Raw genomic sequence first — 23,602 nt, forward strand, 5'->3', positions numbered from 1 at the left:
ATTTTGTAAGTTTTGCCCTTAATGTGGGTGCCGGCCCATCTGACAGTTGTTTTGTGAGGAGTAGGGAAGGGTGTTTTACAGCTCAGCTGCTGGGAAGCACAGATGTTGCAGGCTGTGTCGTGGTGAGGTGGTAAAGGCTGCAAGGAAGGTGGGAGAGCATTAATTATCTTCCCGCAGCTGTTCATTAGCCCGCAGATGCCTTGTCTTGCCATCTTCGGGACTGACAACCACATGATTCCAAAGCAAAGCAAACCAGGAAATTAGAAGGAGGAAGGAAAGAACTACCTGAAGGTTAAAATGGAAAGCGACATGCAGAACAGCTTGAGAAGACACCCCCAATTTCGGCTTCAGGGAGCACCAGTGATCACAGGAGTCTCCGGGAAATGACCTGGGGCTCAGCCCATCAGCACAGCAGTGAATCCCAACACAGGCTGCAGGTAAAGGTCTCTATCCAGATGCTAGAAGACCAGCCATACAGGCGGCAGGAAACAAGATGCAGGAGCAAGCTTCTCCTTTTAAAATTTAACTTGCAAGTGTTGATGAAAGATGCTGCTTCAGCTGGCCTTGTCAACTCAAAAGCTGAGCCAGTTCGGTCTGAGTAGAAGCAGAGTTCTTGCCAACAATCTGAAGGACAGCATTTCAGACCTCAGTATATCTTACCTGGTGAGATCTCACCTGAGCTTCATCTCCTTTTGCTCCACACAGGGAAGGCACATGTGATAGCCTCAAACACCAGGGGAACAATGTGCAAACCAGCACCCACGAGTTTTAGCCTGCCCGTCCTGTCACCAAGTGCCTGGTTCTAAGATGGCATAATTATATCAGTATCTTCATTCCCCACACATGGTGTTGCCTTGCTCCCAGACCCTCTTCCCAGAGCAAGTGCCTTTCTTGCTTCAAAAGTGACTTCAAACCCGCAGCACTTTGTGAAACTTTGAAGTCGAGGGTACCATACACCCTTGTTCCTCATGTGTTCCACTCAAAAAGGAATGAAAATGATAATACTGTATGTGGCGCAGATTGAGAGTCTCCATCTGACCAAGCCAGATGCCCCTGAAGTGGAGCATGTAATGTGCTTCCTGCCAAGGCTGGTGGGCAACTGCAGCAAGAAGGGGTCTCAGGCAAAAGATATGGGTGAATGAAGCCCTTCTCTGGCATCTCGTGGGAATTTCTTCAGGCTGGGATATGGCCTCAACCTGTCAGGCCTTCAGCTGGCTCCCAGCACTTAGAGACTGCCCACCCTGGTCCCACATGTTGAAGCCCCACTGTGAGCAAGGAGCAGGGCTCTGTCCTGCCCCTACCTCTTCTCGCTTCCTGCAGGCGATCATGCTAACCCTCCTTTCACTGGGACCGTCACATCACAGACAGCCATGTGGGTTTCTACTAGCCACAGAATACCAGTCAAGGACAGTATGTCACAGCTATTTCTCTAATGACCTTATATTTGGTCTTGATTTAAGTGCGGCTACATGCCCTGAAAGACACAGTGTTCGTGTGGAAACTAGAGAGCCTCCCAGGCAGGTGTAATCTGAACCAGCCCCTGTACTCAGAAGGCAGGGAGAGATGGAGGAAAGAGGCAGCGCTGCAGGTTGGTAGGAAGCAGGTATAATAAAAGAAGAGAATTTACAGATGAGGCTTGCCTTGGGTTTCCGCAAGATGAGTAGATCCCCACAACTGTCTGCACATCTTAAAAGTTTATGTAGAGGCTTTCACTGGGTTCAGCCATGTATACCATCCCGATGGTCTCAATGTATCACCATCTCAAGGCTCTGTTCTTAGGGTCACCTCTGGGAGCCCGTATTCCAAGGGGAGGGGATGAGGAGCCTCTGAGTGCTGGGGTTCATCTCATGGGTCAACCAGAGGACACATCCTTTCAGTGACCTCCCCGAATGAAGACATAACAGAACCCAGGCTGAGGGGGAGTCCCAGATGCCACCTTGTCCGTTCCAGACTAAGTCGTTTGAGAGAATTGACTTTCATTTTAAAGATCTCTGGGCAAAGGAACTCATTCTTTCCTCTGTCATCAAGTCACCATTTGGCCTTCTCTAAAAAAGTTCTCCTTCATGCCTAACCTGAACACTGTCGAAGTTTTGAATCATTTCTCCCAGCTATGCACATTCCCTGTCTCTACCAAGTTTCATGACCTATTTCACATGTAGGCAACAGGAGTTAAAGGCTGCTCCCTGACAAATTAATATCATCAAGGACAAGGGATTAAAAGCCTGTCTGCATCCCACGGCCAGTCACTCAACCACTTTTCTGGTCCAAAATTCCTAATCAAACAGTCAAGATCTGGGCTCTTTCAAAAGCAAGCATTGATTCCTGTTCTTTTCCTCTTCTTTGCCCCTAAGTGGTAATTCGGAGCTATCCACTTTTAAGTGATTTTCTTCTTTCTCAGTAGTTCCACTTTGGGCATTTTGCTATTTTTATATTATTTATATGGGTGTGATCCTTTTGTGATGATTATCTGTGATTAATCCTCGCAGCTATGGGAAAATCAGTGTAACAGCTTGTACTGCATCTAACAAGAGTTGATGTCTGTGTAGCTTTTTTGTGTTAAGCAGCTTTGCAAGTTCACTTTAATTGACAAGAGAAAAAGAGGATATGCAATTAAAAAGGTGTTTATTATTTATTTTTTAATTTATAATTTATAGAAATTATGTATATAGTAGACAGATAATAAGGCATGCTTTCAGCGGGATTTAATGAAGCCAGGTGGCACATCAGCAGGGCCCTAGTGCCCTTCAGCAAAGGGCTTCGCACGCTCTCCTCCCTGGGTCTGGGCTGCCATCAGAATGAAGCCACCCTCCGCCAGCTGGAGGCAAGAGAAAGGGGGATGTTGTGATAGTCCTAGGAATATGATCACGGCGTGGATCTCCGACTCCTGTTTAAAACGGGAGCTGCGTCTAAATCACCACACCTCATTCCTGACCATGTGGGACAAGGAGAAGCCAATTCTCTCCCCCAGGGAGTGGCTGGCTGTCCAGACACTGTCAATCAGGCAAGAACGACTCAGCCCTCGAGTGTAAAGGGTTAAAAAGAAGATTTACAGCACCATATTTCTTTCCCTGAAACATCAGGCAGTTCATATGTACACATTTCTCTCCACTAAGACCTAATTTTCCACCATTTCCCTTGATTTGCAGCTCCCTTTCCCCCATTTCCTTGATTTAATGCCCAATTATTTTTTGTCCCATTGCCAGTAAAACAAAATATTTCATAACTGCTTCTGTGAGGTTTTTGGATACTGTGTTAAACACATGACTTACACACCTTCTATTGCAAAATTTAGAGAAATCTAGTGAACACTTCCATATGAATTCTGCATTTTTCTCAACTGGCTGACCTAAGCTTGACATTTAAAAGCACTATGCCATTCTTTAACTCATCCTCAGCGTTCCCTGTCTCTCGGTTCCCACTCAGCATTCTCGGTGTCTACTTGGGAGCAGGGACGTTGAGACCCCATTTCTCCTCCTTTCCCTCCTCTGGTCACGAAGGGACACAAGAGGACAGAGAACTAGCTGGGAAGTCTGGAGATGGGCACCCGGTTCCATGCCTGCCACCAACTGACTGTGGAGCCTTGGCTGCCTCATCTCACCAACTTGCTCACTTGTTACTTCATGTACAGAACGGGGGTTTTGAATCAAATCACTTGTAATTTTCTTATAGCTCTGAAAACTAGATTCCCTTCTGTGTCCTAGAAACAAAAATTAAACACCCAGACTTATGGGTCTGGTTTTGGTATTTGAGGAGGGAGAAAATAAAACATCAAGAGGCAAGGCAGCACTGGGTGTTATACTTAACCAATGAATCATTGAACACTACATCAAAAACTAATTATGTACTATACAGTGGCTAACTGAACATAAAAAAAAAGAGAGGCAAGGCTTTTCTACTATTAAAATCTTTTTTCCCTACTTAAGCCTCTTTTGGCCTAATATTCACATGCCATAGACACAAGGACGGTAGGACAGAAAGGAATCTTATAGAAGTTGACTCTGATTTGTTTGATAATCTTACTTATTTTCCTGCTCACCAGCTTTACACCTTACTGTTCTATTCTCAATAAAATAAAAGTAAAAGCAACTTTGTTTTGAGAACTTCACAAAAGCTATAAAAATACTAGAGACAACCTGGGGTATCCAAAACCATTATTACCAAACTCACTCTGGAAATGTCACAGAATGTGGCCACTCAATTGCACACCTACCAGTAAGAAGGGACTACTTATAATTCAAGGCAAAGCTGCCCCACATCAGCCCCAGTTCTGTCACATTCACTATCAGGCACCTGCCTGATTTCCACTACCCAGAGAGGGCAGAGCTGGCTCCAGCCAGGTCCTCAGCCAAGTGTCCAGGGCAGGGATTAGGTTCTATAAAAGGCACTTCCTACTAGAGACAAGATCTAGTGGGATAAACACAACAAAGCCCCAGGAAAAAAATCAGCTTCAAATCTAAGTCCAGAGACAGAGTGACCAGAGGCAAGGAAACCAGAAGTGCAGAGCTGAGTGGAGAAATCCCAAAGGGAAATTAGATTGGACTAGATAAGAAGGGACTCCCAAGACCATCAAGGCAAGAGGGCAGCCTGGACAAATTACCAGGCCCAAGCTAGGAAGGGGTCGGATTATACTGCACATCAATCAAATCAGCCCTTGCTAGAGGGCATGCTTTTGTTTTTGTTTTTGTTTTGTTTTTTCCACTGGGGCCAAATACACTGTCATGTGCCTGGGGATTTTAACGTGATTACTATAAACCACTGATGGTATTTGCTTCTTGGAGACAGACCAGAGCCTGATACCTGGTGGGAATAGGCTGGAATTAAGAGGATTTTGGAAAGATGGTAGATTGACCACACAATGGTTCCCCCATACTTCCATCTCCAACTACCTCTGCTTCCTGAGCAAAGGAGCCATTGGAGCCTGAAGGTACCAGGACGAATATGGGGGAACCCTTCAGAGTCCCTGTGGGAGAAGCTGGTGGAACTTTCTCCACTGTGGGCTTCCACTGAGACCCAGCTTCAGAGTGCCCAGGTCAGAACCTACAGGTTCTAGCAGAGCTTAAAGTACACAGTTGCCCTACACACACACACACACACACACACACACACACACACGCACGCACACGCACACACATACTGACAGGGGAAGGTCTACATCTCTCCTGAGTGAGGGTCCTGTTCTCCTTGCCCCCATGAAGAGATGAACTAAGTCCTCCCTGCTCTTGGGGTTGGAAGGGCCCAAGGAAACCAGGAAGAAAAGAGAGTCTTCCTAGAGTTTGGCTGCAACACGGTTTTCATGGGTGATGAACCTTTGGCCTTTCTCCAGAATACCTCCACTTAAGGTTCCCCAACAAGCACACCTTGAGCTTCAGTGAGGAGGCAAAGAAAGACAGCAACACAACCAGCAGTGAAAGAAGGTGTGATCACATTAAGCAGCACAGTCCTCCCCTGTAGGAGCTTATATTCTAGGAAGAGACAGTATCACAGCAAGAGTCATACATTTCCATCAACTCTAAAAGGAACCCAACACAAGAAAATCATCCTCTTTTCTAAGAGGCAAGTAGAGGGGCACCTGGGTGGCTCAGCAGTTAAGCGTCTGCCTTCGGCTCAGGGCGTGATCCCGGCGTTATGGGATCGGGCCCCACATCAGGCTCCTCCGCTATGTGCCTGCTTCTTCCTCTCCCACTCCCCCTGCTTGTGTTCCCTCTCTCACTGGCTGTCTCTATCTCTGTCGAATAAATAAAATATTAAAAAAAAAAATAAGAGGCAAGTAGAGTTGCTCACAACCCCCTTCCCAAGCAGGAAATGGGCATTTTTCTCTTTTTCCATATTTTTGAAGGACTTTTTAAAATAAAGAGATAGGGCCAAGGAAGACTTTCTCTCTTGTGGCTCCTTACTTTTTACTATGTCAGGCATAACTGTAACACAAGGAAGCTGGCCTCATAATACAGGCAACAGAAATTCATACATCCAAATGAACATAGTCGATGGTGTTTTAAAAGGCTAATAAATAACACCTCTTTCTTTATCTTCTGGAGATTAAAACCAAATGAGAGAGATACACAGGAGTCACACAGATAGAATTCAAAATATCACCAACATTATTGACTGTGAGGTTTTAGATCTGTGGCCAAGAGGGCTTACTAATACTTCACTTCCAAGTTAATCAGACCCACCCATGCAGACTTCTCCAGGGGGTGACTTACTTCAGGCCAAGGCATCTGCAGTCCGGTAGATTTGAAAGTAGAGCCCAGAAGAGGCTGGCCACCCATGCCCAATCCCTCTACCTAACTCAAGGTCAGCCACGATTATCCTATGCCCCTGGAAGGAAGGCATGGGGTGGGGAGAGGACGGAGAATGGCCTACAGTGTTATTCTAAAGGATAGCCCTCTACACAGGTGCATATAATCAGGGAAGACGCCTCCTCTGTCCCCAGCCTAATAACCATCTCCTTCCAGGGGGACCCTGGGCACAAAGCTTCTGTTTTCAATGCTACAATTGTTCAGAATATTTAGGAACTCCTCTCTAGGAATCCTGTTCAGAGTCTGCAGCTATTCTGTCAACACCTTCAGCTACAGCAAAGTTGCATCTCCAGACAGGAGACCGTCTGAAGTCGTTGGAGTAAAGCAGGCAGAAAACTCGGGGGCCAGTATGAGTCCCCCCTTATCTGCAGCGGATACGTTCCAAGCCCCTAGTGGATGCCTGAACGCACGGAGAGTCCCGACCCTGTAAATACTATGTTCTTCCTATACGTACATATCTATGGTGAAGCTTAATCGATAAATGAGGCACAGCAAGAGATTAGGAACAGTAACTAATAATAAAACAATTACAACAATATGTGTCACAAAAGTTACGTGAATGTGCTCTCTCTCTTTCAAAACATCTTACTGCGCTGTACTCACCCTTCTTGTGATGACGTGAGCCGAGAAAATGCGTACGTGATGAGGTGAGCAACCGAGTCCCGGAAGACGGCGCAGGCGCCGTGATGTGCAGTTGGGCTACTACTGACCTGCCAATCATTTGTCAGGGGGAGGGTCCTCCGCTTCCGGACAGCTGGTGGGGGGGGGGGGGGGTAATTGAAATTACAGAAAGCGAATCGGCAGATAAGGGGGGTTTACTGTATAAACTGATCCTGAAATTCAATGGGTGTTTTTACATAAGAGCAGCGCCCTGGCCATGAGGGTATGGTGACTGTGGCGATACTTTCTGAAGCTAAAAATCGGACACATGAGCTGACGAAGACTTTCTAAGCCGCTTTCACGTGGAAGAAGCTATCTTGCAAATACAACTTAGACTTTGAAATACTGAACTTTCTGACATATTTCGGTAGTTTATGAACAGAACCAGAGGAAACTTAGATGGAGAACTGCATTATCAATTCTAAACACAGAAACGGCATGTGTGGAGTACTTACAAGTTGAGAACTTTGAAGAGGACAGTTTCATTTCACAAAATTCTGGTATATTTATATTTTAAGAAAATCACACGCACTGCTTTACAGTAAAACCTCAAATGTGAACACTGGCGAGAGACTTTGGGGGTTACACTGACCCTCACCAGGAAGCCCGAACAGCTGTACCGGCTTAGCTGCTAGTGGAACAAAGGATTGAGCGGAAACGAATAAACCATTCTTGATCGCATGTCAGTGTTAGAAGAGGAATTAATCATATTTTCTACTACATTTACATTTTCCATTGCTTTGCAATTAATTTTGGGGGATGGCCTCTTTTATAAGATGGGAAACAAGTAATAGAGTTCAAAAGGTGGATAGAAGAAGGTGAGGCATTCAAAGGTAGTTAGAAGTTAGAAACCCAAGGGCCAAAAGGAAGTTCAGTAGCCACATATGAAAAACTTGGCAGTTGGAGGGGCTTGCCCCTTCTTGGTGCACACAGGGATCTGAGGAAGAGAGGGAAAGGCCCCTGAGTGTTGGGGAAAGCAGACAGGGTAGAGCTTGAGACAGAAAGAAATGAGGGGTTTTTTCCAGCTACCTCCTCATAAGGAGGGTACGAGGGGAAGAAGAGGTCAGGGGAGTAAGGCAATGGGAAGCCCAAATAAATAACATTTCTTAGAGAATCATAAGAAGTATGGGACTTATTCCTCTTGGCAAATACTGACATTTAGGAATGCACTGTGCAGGGCAGAACACAGAGGCCCCCAGGGCCGCGTTACCATAGCACGCGGCTCTTCTATGGCAATCCTGGAAGACTCCCATTAGAACTTCAGACTGTTCACCCCTCTGCTCAGAAGATACTTCAACTGCTGTCCGGAAGACAAGAACAGCTGGGCTGTTAAAGTCAACAGGCTCCCACTTCCACACCGACCAGATTGTGTCATAATTGGAAATGTGAAATATGCCTTCCTCTGTTTAGACTTCCGAAGCAGGGTATGGCTTGTTTGTGTTTCCTCCAAACCCCAGAAAGAGCCAGTCGCAGGCTCGCGTAAGTGCTGCAGGCTTGTTGGCGAGGAGAAGGAGCCATGGCCCCTGCCAGGTTCAGGTGAAATGTATGGGCTCAATTGGAGGGAGGAGGAGGATAGGAGACAGGAGGATGCAGGAAAGGCTAAGCCTGAAAACATGCCATCTTAGCCATATTAGTCTTGCACACGGAATGATCTCACCAATCCCCTCCACCTGTCTACAGAATCTTCTGGTCTTCAAGTTCAGCTCAAATCCTCCCTGTTCCATGAGGCACCCCTGGTGCCTCAAGAAACCCTACTTCTCTGAGGTTGAACTCCCATAATGCCTGCAGTTTGCACATGGACACTCCCTGGAGCCCAGAGAAGTCTTCTGTGGGACCAAGCCCTCTGTCCCTACACTGCTTTTTCTTCCTTTTCCTTCCATCTCCATTTTATTCAACCCTTTCCTGAAGTTTCCCTTCCTTACCCTCCCCCACCCATCCAGAACCCACTCCGTCCAACCACGGATCATGTAGCCCCAAGACCTCCATTACTCAGGCTCTGCTGTCTGTGGTGAGTCAAAGATAGGCCTACTCAGCCCCCAATTTCTGCTGCTGGGCATGTGTTCTGGGGCTCTGGGTCTGTGTATTGGAAAAAGGACTTCAAGGTTTACCATTCAAGTTTGTAGTTTGCTCCTTCCCCAATATCTAACCATACCAGATGCATCTCAAACTGCAAGGATTCATTTCCTGCCAAAACTCATCACCAGAGCTGCTGAAAAGATACACATTTATCCCATTAATGAAACTTTGAGCTGATTATTCTACCAAAAGCCTTTGTTCCCCCACCCAACTGTCCTGCATGGTGAAAGATACCGTGCCCAGCTCCTCCTCTTCAACTCTGGCTTGTTTAGGGGTTAGAGGTGAAGACAGTTAGACAACTACCCTGCTACCCAGAAAGTTAAGATTTTTTTTTCTCCCCAGTTAGAAAGCAAATTCTTTTTTATTCTCCACAGGATGTAACATAGCACTAGGCACATTAAGTTGCTTCAGAGCTAGCTAAGGGACAGAACGGGGACTCAAACTCAGGTCTGTCAGGCTGTGGACTTCCACACTGTCTCTGCTCGACACCCCATGCTTTCCTTTGTCCCATAGTTTTTCATGGCTGGGCTGACCAGAAGGTTCTCTGGGGAAAAGTGATGATGATGATGATGATGATGATGACTGGATCTGGGGATGAGAGGACGGGGTGTTTGGAACTAGCAGATCTCCCCTGCCCCCTGTCCTGCTGTGCATGGCCTCCTAGCAAGCACACAAGTCCTCAAGTGAAGAAGTGGGGTCCAAGGCCATTTAACGTCTGTGGCAATGTTATCAACAGCTCCATCCTAGCTTTTGCCAAGAAATTTGATCCCTAGCCAAAACTCGGCCCTGTGGCCAGGGAAAAAAATGTGAGGAGGCCCGCCCAGGAACCCTACTTCTCCATAATAATTTGGCTGAGAGAAAGGACAGAAAGCATTAGTAATTTGTACTCTTATTTATTGATAAGAATCATGCCACAGAGTCAGTTCAACCTGCTAGGGCCCCACATCTAGACTGAGATCTGACCCTGGGTCATTAGACAGAGGCTTTCATGCATTTTCTAGTATTGCAACCCCTTTTCTCCAGTGAAATCTTCCACAGAACCCCAATATGGAAAAGCAGTGAAGGCAGTGGAGGTGGGGGCGGGGCTGTCAGAGCCCATTTACCTGGTCCTCCTCCTGGGTCCTGAGCCCCTGGGACAGCCGGGTGAGGAGAGGGGCAGGCAGCGGGGGAGGGAGCGGACAGGCCGCAGGGCTGAACGGCACATGTGCTCTGCACAAGGCCCCTGGAAGTGGAGCTACTTCTGTTTTTAGAGACTAAATAATGGGCTGAGAGATCAGAATGAAGCCTGACACAGGACCTGTCAATGTTTCTAGCATTCATCGTCTTTAAATATTCAAACACCATGATTTTGAAGGATCTTTGACTTATCTCTTCATTTTTTTTTTTCCAAATGTCAACAAACACTGCTTCTGCTGACTGAAGAGTCTGGCCTTGCCTTTCCTGGTGGAAAACAAAAGAAGGGGAGTGAGAGAGAAGGTGAGGAAAAACAAGGACAAAGGATGAGGCTCCTCAAGTGTCCTGAGAGAGAGAGACCCAGAATTTGGGGAAGGGGTGAGGTGGAGGAGCTTGAGAGCCACAGCCCAGTGGCCCCCCGTGTGCTGGGCTGTTCATCCATGCCCTTCACTCTACAGATCAGGAAACTGGGGCTCCAAGAGGTAAAGGACTCACATTAGATCATAAAGCCAAGTTAAAAAAAAAAAAGTAAAATTGAAACTAGAACTCACAGTTTCTGGTTTCACAGGGCAAATGTTTTTAAAAGGGAAAGACGATTCTCACAGATTACGGGGAAAAAGGACACATAGACGTGAATTAATGCTGTCAGCAAGCATTTATTGAGCCCCTACTGTATGTCATCCGTTGCCCTGCGGGCTGGAGAATAGGGATGAACAAGACACAGTCCCGGGCCCCAAGGCATCCACAGGCCAGTGGGTGAAGTAGACAGATAACAGCCACAGCACTACAACCTCATAAGTGTCGGGACTGCACTGTGTATACGGTGCTGTGGGGGTGTCACCATGACCAGATACATAATTTGTGGGCTCCAGTACAAAATAAAAATGCAGGGCCTTGTGTTAAAAAAAAAATTACTAAGAATTTTAAGATGATGAGAGCAGGGCATTAAACCAAATGGGGGAATCTTCTGAAATGCGGTCCTATGTGACTGCACAGGCTTCATACACTACTTCCCAGGGGAGTGCCTCAATAGCCAAGCCGGGAAGACAAAGAAATCACCAGCATACAGGAGAGGAAGAACATTCTGGGAAAAGATAACAGCATGTCTCAAGGCATGGGGAGGTGGAAATGTACAGTATATTTGAGAAATGGAACAAGTTCAGTTAGGCCAGAGTGGGAGCTAAGGGGTGGGAGAGAAATGAGACTGGCAAGTAAGAAGAGCCCAAGTAGCTGGATGCTTTCAAACCATACTAGGCTGGGGCACCTGGGTGGCACAAGTGTCTGACCCTTGGTTTAGGCTCAGGTCATGATCTCAGGGTTGTGAGATAGAGCCCCACATCAGGCAGAGTCTGCTTGAGATTCTCTTTTCCTCTCCCTCTGTCCCTCCTGCTTGTGCTCTCTCTCTCTCAAATAAATAAGTAATCTTTAAAAAACAAACCAAAAACACCATATTAGGAAGTTATCCTGTTGGTATTGGTGAGTCACTGAAGCTACTCAGGGGTATGATCTAATGGGTACTTTGGGGAAAAGAAAACAAACCACTTGGGCAACAGAAAGAGTGTGGGTTGGAAGATAGTGAGCCTGGAGTGAGACCCAAGTTAGGAGGTTGATGCGATGACCCAGGCAAAAACTGAAGAGGAATATCCAGAGAGCATCCAAATACTGAAGAAAAAGTGTCTGGCCAGAGATGGAGATGGAGACTTAGGGGCTCATCCATGCATAGGGCAAGTGAAGTCTTGAGTCTAGAGTTGCCCAGAGTGAGAATGAGAATGGACACCAAAGGTAAAGATGCAGGTGAAGGAAGGAGACTTCCAAAGAAGGGTGATTAGATAAGAGGATGATCCATGGAGCAAATGACATGATTCAAGAGACAAAAGAGCTTCATGGGGGACAGAGTGGCGAGCTTATAAAATAATCCAAGGGTAAGGTAAAGACTACAGTGTCTGAGATAACCGAGGGGAGCAAACGAGGGTGAAATGTCCAAGGTTGCAGATGGAATTGGTAGCTATTTCCCAGGCAATGGTGTTCCAGCCAATAGAAAGTTCTGGCTCTGCATCTCCACCTGCCCCATGGCTGGACACCTGCCTCCCCCCGGGATCTCAGGGGGCTTCAGGGGCTGTCCCTAGAGCTGAAGCGAAGTAGCTCCTCCTCCCACCTGCTCCCTTGTGGCTGCCATGTGCCCTTGCAAGGGCTGACAGAGGCCGTATCTGAGCTTGGGGAGGACACTGAGGTATGCAACTGCTCCACGGTCACCCTCCCTCATCCTCACAGACACTGATCTAGTCACTCAGCCCATTGCCAGCCACACCGTGGCCTCTGCGGCTGCCCAAGCTGTTCGCACGGAGGTTGCACTACTCTACCACCAACCTTGATACTCTTCCATGAGGCCTCAAATAGGAAGACTTCCTCCACCATGCTTGTTAGAATGCAACAGTACTTTTATTTGACTTATTCTCCCAGAATAATAAACAGCTCATCTGATTTAGAGGTTAGTACAAGTTTCCTATAAGGACCTGCTCAGGTACCAATGAGCAAGGTCTGTACAGCATCCCAGGTAAAACCTCCTCCTCCACTGGCCCTCGGCCAGTAGACTGAGCCCCCTCCAAGCCCCACAGAGCTCCTGCCGCATTAAGTGCATGGCCTGGGAGATCAGTGGTCCAACACAGAGTCGTCTTTTGTTAAGTTCCTCCTGCGTGCCAGCTGTGTCACATTGATTGGCTCATTGTCTTCTCAATTCAAGCCAATGGGGCAGGTACTTGTATTGTCCTATTTCCCAGAAAAGGTAAACCAGACATCCCATGGTTGTACGACAGTACAAAGAGCGTTCAGGTCCTCCACTGCGTCTGGGGGAGGAGGCCTTTACACACTCTTCTGTGCTATTCAGTATCTCAGGTAATAGTTTCTATAAATTCAATATATTCTATATATTCAATAGCTTCTGGCCTTGCCTCTCCCCAAAGATGGCATAGCAAGATGAATCAACCAGTGCGATCCTCTCTCATTCTTGGCTTCACATCCCCTGGCTACCAGAATGCAGAAAGGGAAAGGGATGGGCCAACCTGGCCATAGTCCAGGGTTTCCAAAAGAGGTATCCCTCCTGACCCTGCAACAGAGAGTCTGGTGGCTTCCAAAGGAAAGCTTCCTTTCCACTCCCAGGAAAGCTTCCTGCTATTCGCTGAGAGCACAACACACACACACACACACACACACACACACACACACACACACACACACACCCTGACCTCCTCCTTCCTGAGTAAAACCCATTTCCCCTGCACAGAGATAAACCACAGATGGAACCCACATCAGAGTTGAAAACGCAAGCCAGTCCACACTGGTTCTGGCTTCTTTACAGCTGGCATTGCCTCTGATTTGGCTCCCATCCATTCTGACTAACTGATGCCCATGCCGTATCTGTTGGCTAAATATTTTTTATATCAGCCTTGATTCTGGAGACAATGAGGCCCAGACAAGTTAAGTAATATGCCTATGGACTCTCAGCTGTTAAGTGGCAGAGCCAGCACTTGTAACAGCCCTATCTATCTCCATAGCCCAACGCTCTTAGCCCCAACGTTCCACACATCATGACTCTCTCCGACTGAATGCCTATTGGTGGCCATGTAGATGGACCCCTAGTTGGTCCACCCAAATGTGCTTGATGTCCCATGATAAAAATTCAAAGCTGACCCTTTTGGAACCTTGGCTATGCACATTTTTTAAAAAAATATCTCTAAGGAAAGGCACATGGTGAATCCCATTTCCACAAATCTCATAAATTTTGGATAAACCCTCCAGTTGGAAGAATGAGCCAGGCCTTTTTTTCCCCCCTCTGAAGTGGATTACTAGTTCCTGGGAAATGCCCATAAATCAACGTGCTTTCAGTTTCCAGGCCTTTTCTGAGGTTATTGTATGCTTTTAAAGTCCTCAGCTTGTTAGCAGGTGACCCTCACGAGTTTAGGGCAGTGGACCAGCCTAAACACTACCCAGATAAGAGACACTAAATTGAAAGAGACACAAATAACCACCCTTCTGCTCTCCTGTGAAATAATGCTCAGGAAGCACTCAGCAAGCCACAGGGGCTATAGCAGCATTGCCCCGCTGGCCCCCGGGACCGGAGGGGCTGGGCACAATGGGTGCCTCGCCTCCCACACTTCCCGGCTTCCCTAATCCACTGAGATAGTGATTCTCAAAGTGTGGCTTGTGCCAGCAGCAGCAGCATTACCTGGAAGCTTGTGAGAAATGCAGATGCTCTGGCTCCACCCCAAAACCGTTGAATCAGTGTTTTAACAAGCCCACCCACTGATTCTGATGTGCACTAAAATATAAGAGCGACACTATACTAGAGGTCTGCAAAGATTAAAATCGTGAGAGTCTGTCCCTTTGACTAAGAGAACTTAGGAACCGTAAGCCCTTAAAGAGAAGCCTGTCTTAAAAAAAAAGTAGTGTGGGAAAAGTATGAATTTCAGAGTTCAGAGTATAAACATGGAATTATATCCCAGCTCAGCCACTTGCTAGTCATATGGTCTTGAGCACATCCCCTAATATTTCTAAGAATTAGTTTCATCAGCTAAAAAATAGAAATCATAAAACCTAGCACAGTGCCTGGCATACAGGGGTTAATAAAAGGTAACTGTTATAATGATGCTTTATCTCAATCGGCAACTGAGCCCAACAGCCAGCAGCTACTGAGTACCTCTCTCTCAGGTACGTAGACTAGAGGGAGCAACCATGAAAGGGGACGGATAACCTCCCTGGGGAGCGGGGGCGGATGGACTCCTCCACCCTCACCTGGAGAGCTGGGTGGGGGAGGTTCAAACTTGGATGAGCTCTGTTCGTGCTCAACAAAGAGAATAACAGGATCACAGTGATCTCATCAGCACAGTTGGGGAGCAACAGATACGAAGCCCAGATCCAGATCTTCAGGGACAGGATGTCACCAAGGGAAAGCTGCCTCACTCCTTCATGCCGACATTCTCCCAAGAAACCATTGCTTGGAGAAACTTCAAGTTCTGTGCTGAAGTGTAATGCAAAGCTTAACAAGACCCTGAAATGCAAATGTCTTATCAGCACAGAGCAGGGCAAGTCTTTACAAGGTAAACCAAAGGATCTCCAGCTCCCATCTTCCTGGGAGAGAAGGGGCAGAGGTCAGGATAGGAGGCAAAGAATCAGGGGCCACGTGGACACCTGACACAGGCAAGAGTGAATGTAATTTACAGCAGGGCCTCTCCACTACCCCATGATGAGTATAATTCACTCATTAAAATGCAGATACGGATTCACCAAATCTGGAAGGGTGCCTAAGACTCTGCATTTCTACGAGGGGAGAAAATTGGGCTAGATAACAAGATTATTTTTGATGGGCTGGAGAAAGAAAGAAAGAGGGAAATTTATAAACGCTGGCAACTTAATAAATTTTGTCTCCTTGCATAGGAACGTGTCCTAGTCCTATGCTTCACACAATGTATTGCTTAGGAAAATAAAGGATAAATTATAAAAAAGTCTCCAGAAAAAAAACACTGGTAAATGAAATGTTATTGTCATAATCATCACCGTGTTACTCTGGACTCTCCCTAGCATGTGGTATCTTAGAGTGCCAATCAACCCTCATTTATTCAACAACCCGAGGCTCTAAGGACCTCAAAATGGGCCTGATTTTGGCCCAGAATTTACTCTGAACCCACACTATTATTTTTTAGTCCATAAATACTTGTGCCTGCAGTTAAGCAGAATAATATTTTTGTAATGTTATTCTACATATTTTTCATTTCTGGTAATTTTATAGCTTGTGTTGCCCCCCAGCCCTCCATCCTCAGAGTCTGAGTTATCCATGACATGGGGTAGGGTGAAGTAGAAGACTGAGCAAGGAATTAAATTTTCCAAGAAGAAGAAGGCTTTGACATTCAAGTTCAATTTTTTTAAATTCACAGAAAAGACATTCATCTTGAAAGCACTGGCTTTCCAGTGCTGGAACTAGGCACTTGAGAAAATGAAAGAGGCTTTCTGAATTCTGTAGACTAGGCAGGATGGAAGACAGGAAGTGGGAACAGTATACCTCCACTGAAGGAGGAGAAGCTCGAGAAAAAAATCACAGAGTAGAGAGTTATGTAAGGTGAATGTCCTGAGAGGACTCTGCCTGTCCCTTCCAGAGCACCTCTCCAGGTGGTTGCTTACAGAATTCTGAGTGGAAAGAAAGTCCCCCTGTCACACGTTGATTAGGCATTGATCAGGGTCCCTTGTTCTGAACCAGGAGGACAGACCATACATTACACCAGCTGCAGATATGGAGACAACCAGTGCAGTGAGAACACAGGGTAATGCCCCCAGACCTGGTGGGACCAACTGCTCCACCTCAAAGGCCAGTCAGGACCAGAGGCCAGAACACAAACCAGACAGGAACCTTTCCACCTCTTGTTGCCATGGTTCCGTAACTTCTTCCTGCAGGCGGGTGCTGTCATAGAAGAGAGAACACTTGAGAAGGGACAAGGGTACTGATAGGAAGTTTACATTTAAAATAAGTCAGTTTTAACTGTCTGAGTAATTAGTGAAAAAAGACTACAAATCAAGCCAGAATTTGACGAAGCTACCTTTAATTGTCAAGAATAAGTCTTTTCACAAGAGCAAAAAATGATGGCTAGTGACAGCTGTAAGAAAATAACATTACGTTTTACGTGTCTGCATTGTGACTAAATTTCAAACCCACCACACGTCTTGGGTTGTGGGCAACAGCAAGAGCAAAACAGATGAAGTCTCTGTTCCCCTATGGAGCCCATAGTTCAGCGGGAAGGCAGTTGTTAAACACCATTCCCACAAATAAATAGAGGACAAGGTCATGCTCAGTGCCATGAAGGGAAGGAGGAAATCGAGGAAGACCCCTGCCCTAAATCATCCTGCCTGCTCATCCTGATGCTAGAAATTCAGCATCTAGAAATGAATTCTATTGGTTAATCATTGCTTTCTCCCTTAATCCTCTCAAATGCAAAGACTTGTGGAAAGAGCTGTTCATGAACTTGCTAACCTTTTCATTTTGAGAGTTTAGTGATTGTCATTCTGTTCAAAAGATCAAAAAGCAGGAAAGTTCCAAAAGTCTGCTAGGGAAGGCAGGGAGGGGGTGAGCAGTGGAGACCCAGCAGAGGGGAACCCACAGGGGCTGGGAGGATGGAGAGGAGAATAGAGGATGGAGGGAGAGGTAGGGGGGCACAGGCAGGAGTGCGTAGGGATGGAGGTTTCCACAACAAACTTGCTGGGCAGTCTTGCCTGAGGTTGCTCTATCCCGTACAATAGCATTTGGAGCCTAGCAGAAGTTTAAAGTGATCCTGTGGGTATGGTCTGATGCCTGCAGTAAGGTGGAATAGAGAGCACCTGGATATCAGGACAAGCCTGGAAGGAAGTTTAGTCTGTTTTCTCAACTCAAGGGACCTCAGCTTTCATCTCAGTGCCCAGTGGGAAGCAGGGTGCTTCTTCCAGTAAGTATAGGAAACCCAGTTAGCCAGAAACCCCTCTCACTTCCAGGAAGGAGCTCGGCATTGTGGTTAAATCCATTGCTCTGACATCCAGCAAAATTCAGACTCAGCCACTTACCAGATGCGGGACTGCGGGTGAATGACTTGACCTCCTGCACCGTCACTTTCTCATCTACGATATGGGAAAAATAGCTATAGTTATCTCACGGGATCACTGTGAGATCAAACGAGACACCTCATGCAGAATGCTTTTTACTTACCTGCTACTTGAGTTCAGAGAGAGGCAACGGTGTGAAGCGGGCCACAGCCATCTTGGCAGGTGCACCCAGCATCAGTATCACCTGGGTGCTTGTTACACCTGGGCTCCACCCCAGACCTACAGAACCAGAATCTCTAGGAATCTGTGTTTTAACAAACTTTCCAGGTGACTTTTATGCCCTCAGGTTTGAGAAGCATGACTCTATAATCACAGATAAGCCTGAAGTCATCCGTAGTATCCTTAGTGTGCGAGTAAAGCATCTGGGGAGGGGCAAGAGTGTTGAACTCTTGCTGGCAGAGTGTCTTAGGCAAATCCCTGCTTCTCCAGAGGCAGTGACGAGATTGATGAGAGCACCCCATCCTATGCCTCAAAGGACTTTGCAACACATCAAACAACGTGAGAGTGGAAGAGAATGCTATTCTCACCGCCACATCTGTAATAGGGTTTTTTAAAGGGAAAACAGCCAAGTCCTTGGTTTTCCTTCTCTGCTCTTGGCAAAACCTCCTACTGCTCTGGGAGGATTGTGAGAACATTGACCCAGAATTCCCTCCATGTTTCCTTGGAAAAGCAAGCTAACTCTGACAGCTAAAACTGCTACACGGTGTATCATAAGATCCTTGAGGCTCAGACCTGACAGCTATTCCCTGGGGTCTCTGGCCTGTACAGCTGGCCCACAATGGGGTGGCTCCCTGTGCCTCAGGAGCTTTCTGCTGATGGAGCATAGCTTCCAGGAAGCCCCAGGATTTGAATCGAGACCAATAAATGGGTAGAAGCTACAAAAGGTCAGGTTTCATGCCCAAATAAGGAAGAACTTTGCAGCTGTCACAGCTGCCCAAAGGTGGCACGAACTTCCATAGGAGGTGGTGAGTGAGACCCCTGACCCAGGAGACGGTCACTCACAGGCCAGTGTGTGTGGCAAGGCCCTGGTGGGGCTATTTTGTACTTTTCCTCTTACCCAGCTCTAGTTGCGGTGTGCTCTGCCTGACACTGAGGGACCTTCTTCAAAACATCCCTGAATCCCTTCTTTCATTCAGTCGGTATTTGCTTATCGCCTCCTGCGTGTCAGGTGCTGTCCTAGACATTCAGGGTGAAGGGCTCTGTTCTCAGTTTAGACGAGATGAGCAAGGAAGGCCTCACTGCACAAGTGATGTTATAGGCTGAGATCCAAATCACATGGAACCAGAAGCAGGAAAATCATGTGGAGGAGCCTATCAGGTCAAGAAAACAAGTGATGGTAAAGCAGGTCCTAATGCAGGAACCCTGGAGCGCAGTCAGTGGGGCAAACAGCAAGAGAAGGGAGGGAGGGACCAGATTCTGTGTGGAAGGCTTTTTGAGCCAGTATATGGCTTCTTTCTTTCTTTCTTTCTTTCTTTCTTTCTTTCTTTCTTTCTTTCTTTCTTTCTTTCTTTCTTTTTCTTTCTTTCTTTCTTTCGTCTTTCTTTCTTCCTTTCTCTCCTTTTACTTTTCTTTTCTTCTTTTCCTTCCTTCCTCCCTCCCTTCCCTCCCTCCCCCCTCCCCCCTCCCTCTACCGCAGCCGTTAAGCAGGCCTGCTGATCGCCAGCATCATCAAGATCCCTTTGTTGAGCACCTAGTTCCTGCTACAAGCCTCAGGGAACCGGGGCCATGTCCTCCCATCCAGCTGCTACTTCCTCTGAACACCCTGGAGCCTGGCCTTTGTTTTCGGCTTCTTTCTTCACCCAGTATTATCCAAGAACTTAGATCTGACAGCCAATTGCTTATTTTCTGATCCACTGGCTGGTTACAGAACAAATATCCTTTTTCTTCTTTTATCTGTATTTTCCATGTGATGAAACACAGGTGCACTGTGGACACGGGTCCAGATACAACTGGGAACAGAAAACTCAGTCTCTCAGGGTGGGGTCAGGAGGGGCAATGTAGCACAGTGGTTATGGCATAGGGTCCGAAAGCAAATGCCTGGGTTTCAAAGCAGGTTCCTTCTCACTTGCCAGCTGTATGATTTCGGGCAAGCCACCTCCTGGAGCCTCAGTTTTGCCATATGTAAAATAAAGATATTGATAGTCCCTACTTCATGGGAGGGTGAGTAGGGACTGACATTTTACAAGTAAAGAATTTAGAGCAAGGACTGGTGCTTAGTGAGTGCTTAATAAGCATAAAGACTTATTTGGCCCAATCTTCGGCATTTTGTGAATGTTAACATGTGTTCACCACTGAACGGATATTTGTTGAGCAGCTACTATGTGCCAGGCACTGTGCCAGGCATAGTTTCACAGAAACAGCTTTGGTCTAGGAGTCAGACAACCCACATTCAGGTCTCAGTTTTGCCATGAGCGGGGTGACCAAAGACCAACCTCGTCATCTCTTAGTCCTCAGGTTTCTTCCCCCTTAAAGGAGTCCACTGGGATCCCATGACTTGCGAGGGCCCTTCGGGTCCTGGCTTGGCTGAATGACTGTCCTCAGGAGGACGCAGACTGTAGTCCTCTCCAGATGGGGCTGACCCCTCCAGCCACTCACATCCGCCGGTCCCGGTGTGTGTGTGCACACCCTGGAGAAAAACAGGCCTGATCACTGTCTTGTGCTTGCCATAAAATATTGATTAGGGAATTTAAAATTTCGAAATGATTTAGGAGCCCCGAGATGGGGACGTAATGTGCTGTGCCCAGCTGCATTATGAGCCATCTATCTCCTGTCAGCAAGCAGCACAAAACTGACAGAATCAATACAAACGTGTCTGAAGAGAGGCTTAACTCATTTCCTTCCTTCAGGGGCTGTGGTTGGAATGGGTCAGCCCTGGGAGACCAGCATTGAAGCTGGAGCCTGGACACCCATCTGCCAGGTGCAGGGAAGGCAAGGCTGCTGGGGTACTGCCTATTTTCACTCTCTTCATTGGCTGCTACCTCAGGAAAAATTAATGAACCTAGAACTTCCATTCTCTCTTTTCCTTTTCCAAGGCTTCAAAGAGGGATCTTCTGGGCAGTGACCTGAAAGGAGTAGGATAATGATAGCCACCTCATATTTAGCACCTCATGGGCACCAGGAATCTTCTAAGAATCATCTTAACTTCTCAGAGCCCCAGTTTCCTTATCTGTGAAAGGAAGAGAATGATCACACAGCCTCATAGGGTTGATGCCAGATTAAGGCAGATGCCTTGTGAATGTACTTTATGCCAATGACTTATATGTTCAAAAATGGTTAGAATGGCAAGTTTTGGGTCATGTGTATTTTACCACTATAGAAAAAATAATAAAAACCTAACAAGGTTAAAGCAGAGAAGTGACAGTGCATCGCACATAAAAGGCTCTCCAAACATGGCAACTATTGAGGAGACTGGGAGGCAGAGTGTAACAAGTAACCTGTTCAAGACAACAAGCTTCAAAGCCACGGAGCTAGCATCTGAACCCAGAGCTCCTGATGCTCACACAGCAGCACCGTCCTCCCGGCTGCCCTGTGCCACAGAAGACAGAGCAGGTGTGCTGCGGGAAGGTCTGTATCCTTCTTTGCCAGGTTCACCTATTTCCTGACTGGCATCCAAGGTGCAGTGAGCTTAATAAATATGTCATTCCCAGGGAATGGCTTTGCTCCTTCCTGCCTCACACACAGTTCTATGCACCTGAAGCATTTATTAAACACACTGAGAGGCTTGAAGAGGAATTCCATTTTTCTGGCTAAACAATGGTGTGTGCAGCAGACAAATAGAATTACTAGTTCAATCTTACCTTTGCACGCCTATTCAGCTTAAGGGGGCTCGCTTACCTTCGGAGCAGTGTGGCATCTCAGGATTTAGGATACTGAAGAGCACATCTATAAAGGACCTATTTACTACAACAAGGAAAAGCCAATCCGTAGGTCTTCTAAACTCAGGATATTTTTTTCATGATAAATTTGTCTTCCTAAGGATGTATATACTAAAGCTGCTTTTCCTCAAGGCTGTGTTGACCCCTCACAGTGCAGAGTATAGTAAATAAGTATAGTATAGTATAGTAAAGATAGTATAGTAAGTATATCTTTGTTTTGTCACCCCAAGGCTCGAATCCTAGGATCTCAGTGTGGCTTTTGCTTATCATAACTTACCTTTTATTCCACCCCTCCCTGCAGTCTATCATTCCTTTACTCCAGTTATCACATTCATTGATTGAAGAAGCATTTGTTGGGCACCTGCTACAGGTCAGGCAATAGGAACCATATGGAGAGATAATTACAACAGAGTTTCTGCCCTCAGAAAATTAATGGTCTAGCAGAAAAGACAAACATGAAAAGAAAAGAGTGCAGTATAGTATTGGAAGTGATGCGATTCAGGGGTGCCAGTGGAGGGAATGTTAATTCTCCTGGAGGGTCAGTAGCAATATCAGACTATGACTGACTTTTGAAGCGCATCTTCATGCTAAGCAAAGGGACCCAAGAGGACTGAGTGAGGAAAAGTATTCCAGAGATGGCATATGGGCCGTGGCGTGGAGCTGAAGAACAGGATGGCTGCTAAGGGAACTGAGTGTAATTTGTCAAAACTAGAGTGTAGGTTGTGGGTAGAGGTGATGGGGTGGAGATTGGGGGCCAAAAACAGTTACTTTGGTCGTTAGCAGCCAGAAGATCTGAACAAACATTTTCCCAAAGAAGACATGGCCAACAGGTACATGAAAATGTGCTCAACATTACTCCTCATCAGGAAAATGTAAATCAAAACCATAATAAGATATCACCTCTCACCTGTTAGAATGGTTATTATTAAAAAGATAAGATACAGACGTAGTGAAGAGAAGGGCCATATGCACCCCAATGTTCATAGCAGCATTGTCCACAGTAGCTAAATCGTGGAAGGAACCGAGATGCCCTTCAACAGATGACTGGATTAAGAAGCTGTGGTCCAAATATACAATGGAATATTACTCAGCTATCAGAAAGAATGAGTTCTCAACATTTGCTGCAACATGGACGGCACTGGAGGAGATAATGCTAAGTGAAATAAGTCAAGCAGAGAAAGACAATTATCATATGATTTCTCTCATCTATGGAACATAAGAACTAGGAAGATCGGTAGGCGAAGAAAGGGATAAAGAAAGGGGAGGTAATCAGAAGGGGGAATGAAGCATGAGAGACTATGGACTCTGAGAAACAAACTGAGGGCTTCAGAGGGGAGGGGGGTGGGGGAATGGGATAGGCTGGTGATGGGTAGTAAGGAGGGCACGTATTTCACGGTGCACTGGGTGTTATATGCAACTAATGAATCATCGAACTTTACATCAGAAACCAGGGATGTACTGTAGGGTGATTAACATAATATCATAAAAAAATTAAAATTTAAAAAATAAATAAAGGGAAAAAAAGAAAAAAAAGATAAGAAATAACAGCTCTTGGTGAGGATGTGGAGAAAAGGGAACCCTTGTGCACTGTTGGTGGGAATGTAAATTGATACAACCACTATGGAAAACAGTATGGAGTTTTCTCAAAACATGAGAAATAGAGCTACCCTATAATCCAGGAGTTCTACCTCTGAGTATTTATCTGAAGAAAACAAAAACAGTAATTTGAAAAGATATATGCACCCCCATGTTCACTGCATCATAATTTACAATAGCCAAGATATGGAAATGGAAACAGCCTAAGTGTCCTTCAGTGAATGAATGGATAAAGAAGATGGAATATTATACAGCCATTAAAAAGGATGAGACCTTGCCATTTGTAACAACATTGGTGAAACTCAA

General features: G+C 46.2%; 1 long non-coding RNA gene across 3 annotated transcripts in view; it reads right to left on the reverse strand.

Annotated features, from left to right (window-relative positions):
• The window catches only part of LOC123001597 (uncharacterized), an 80,651-nt gene that overhangs the window by 18,085 nt on the left and 38,964 nt on the right, over positions 1 to 23,602 (reverse strand). For 2 of the 3 annotated variants that reach the window (XR_006410654.3, XR_006410653.3), the window contains 3 exons: positions 20,258 to 20,451; positions 17,787 to 17,840; positions 12,625 to 16,656 (listed from right to left, as the gene is read on the reverse strand). This is a non-coding gene — a long non-coding RNA (uncharacterized LOC123001597). Of the gene's footprint in view, positions 1 to 12,624; positions 16,657 to 17,786; positions 17,841 to 20,257; positions 20,452 to 23,602 lie in introns of those variants that run through there. The other variant, XR_008960395.1, reaches the window with a different exon arrangement.

The sequence above is a fragment of the Ursus arctos genome, unplaced genomic scaffold (genome assembly GCF_023065955.2).
Source record: "Ursus arctos isolate Adak ecotype North America unplaced genomic scaffold, UrsArc2.0 scaffold_2, whole genome shotgun sequence".
NCBI lineage: Eukaryota > Metazoa > Chordata > Mammalia > Carnivora > Ursidae > Ursus > Ursus arctos.